We start from the raw sequence: 2456 nt of genomic DNA, 5'->3' as shown, positions 1-2456 counted from the left end.
AAGGAAAAGGAAAAGGAAAAGGAAAGGAAAAGGAAAAGGAAAAGGAAAAGGAAAAGGAAAAGGAAAAGGAAAAGGAAAAGGAAAAGGAAAAAAGGAAAAGGAAAAGGAAAAAAAGGAAAAGGAAAAGGAAAAGGAAAAAAAGGAAAGAAAAAGAACACAAAAGCCCTGCCCAAATGAAGTTTTTTTTATTTGGTGGATTAGAGGGAGAGTGCATGAGGTGACATATACTTATTTCATTTTTTGGAAGCTGGAATGAAATATAAGTATTTTYATTTTCATTTTCATTATAAAACTGTGGTTATTTAAATAAGTTTGTCATGTTTTGMAAACCTGCTGGAGAAGTCAATGTGAAATATCCTTTATTGCTTATTTATCAATTTCTTTACAATTGCTTTGAACCAGCATCAGGTGCAGCATCATTACTTCTGGTATCATAAGATTAGYTGCTGTGACCATCATGCTACCAGCTGGGATCAAACTATTTGCTTACTTGTACAGAAGAAACACATTTGTTTAGATAGAGAGGGATTATGTTAAAATACATTAATAATTTTATATTTATTGATTAAGTATGAGAAAGTTTTCATGTAAAGTATTGCTTTGAAAATATGAACAGCATAACAAAAATACCACCTCCTTTGCTGAGTCACAGTTTTAAGCAGAAACTTAATTGATTTAACAAAAAATCTTTAGAAATTCTTTGCTAGTTTGAAATATCTCTGATCCTCAAGGATGAAGAGATTAAGATGCTCATTGGATGAAGCAGAGTGGATTTTTCATTCCCAGTTACTTGTCCAACACATCTCAGTTCTTAGTTTATGCATAAATTTAGCTATTTTGAGAATATTTATTTATCACAAATGCTGGAAAGAGGAGAAACAATAGAGTTGACTTGTTTTGCATGGACAGTGCCAACATAACAAATTTTTATTATCAGTATTACACAAAACCTTTTTTCCTCTTTCAATGAAGTATATTCCCTTGAGAAAGAAAGTTTAAATATAAATTAAYATAATGAAATGGTAAAAACTATTTTTAAGGAACTAATTTAATTTAAATTAAATTTTGACCTCAGTTCAAGTAGAATTTGAATCTATATATTACATGGTCTATTCTGTTATATTGTTCTTGATACATTTTTTCTCTATTACAAGGCTCTCTGATGCAGTGTATGGATATGTGCACCTAATGACGATTAGGTGCTATTCTACATTGTCCTGTGTTTATTATCACTTCATAGCTGTTAATTCATTTTCACAACACCTCTGTGATATGAAGACAGTCTGTTAGCTGTTTTTATTAGGAAAAAAACTATAAAAAGACTGTAAAAATCCAGACRTTTTAGGTGTTATAATTGTTGTTACAAAAAATACATCAGTAAGAAACTTAAGGGCAAATACAGAACAAGATGGAAAAGGTTTTAATGATTCATGACACAAAACTGTGATTTTTTTTTTCTCAGTGTTTGTATGCTTTCTGTAGGGATAGGGTATCAGAAACAACTATATCAGAGCCATTGCTGCAAGCTTTCTTACTTCTGCAAGAATATATATCACGAAGACTGAATGCCAAACTCCAAAGAATGTTTATTCTGTACTCAGGCTGTGGAAGAGATTCAGCTCATGTTTAGTCCACCAGGTTTATAAAATTCCTCTACACCTAGTTGCTGCAGGTACATTTTCTACAACAAGCAAATAGTGGTGCAGGTGCTGGACCCTTGAACACAGGTGTTATCATGAAGGAAACGGTGGAAATAAGAAACTGTGTGCTTCTACCCAACGTTTTTCATCTCCTTTGTGTCCCCAGTCTCCAAAATTAGTTATTAGTTTATGCAAACAAACTCAAATTACAAACCCCATTTCTCCCCCTTAACCCTTTRTTTTATAAAGACTTAGAGTACCGCAGAATAAAAAAGCTTCAAAACACTAACCTGAAGATATGATCAGCACTTAGGAGCACTATCTAWACTTGATATGCACCAATTTGAAAGTAAAATTTCAAAACACATGTCCATTTGGGGTCTGTTTACATCAATAGCAAAATTCCCAAGCTCAAAATGAAGACCATGCAGTTACTATTGTTTCCAAGAGAAATGGCCTAAATATCTTAAAATCTTGTTTATAAAAAAAAAAAAAAATGCAATCAAGCCCACTAAAGCAAAACTCTTGATTTGTGACCATCACTTTAGTCATATTCTGCAAATTAGTGTAACATGGAGTACTGATGAATGAGATTCCCAAAGCAAGCTGATTTTTGCTGTTTTACTTCATTTCAGCAGCAAAACTRCTGCCTAGAGATGGGTTTTCCTTTCCAGTATTCTGTTCTGTCATATGAACTGAATTACTTGAACAAAGTTTGAAGTCAAGCCTGAGATTTGCTATTGTGCTATATTAGACCCCAAGAAACCACATTGGATTCAAAGGTAAAAGACTGAAATATTTTTAGGGGTTTTTTTT

This window comes from Malurus melanocephalus, unplaced genomic scaffold (genome assembly GCF_030028575.1).
Source record: "Malurus melanocephalus ecotype Western Australia unplaced genomic scaffold, MMel_1.1 scaffold_23, whole genome shotgun sequence".
Lineage (NCBI taxonomy): Eukaryota > Metazoa > Chordata > Aves > Passeriformes > Maluridae > Malurus > Malurus melanocephalus.
Note: the sequence above shows the minus strand (reverse complement) of the source record.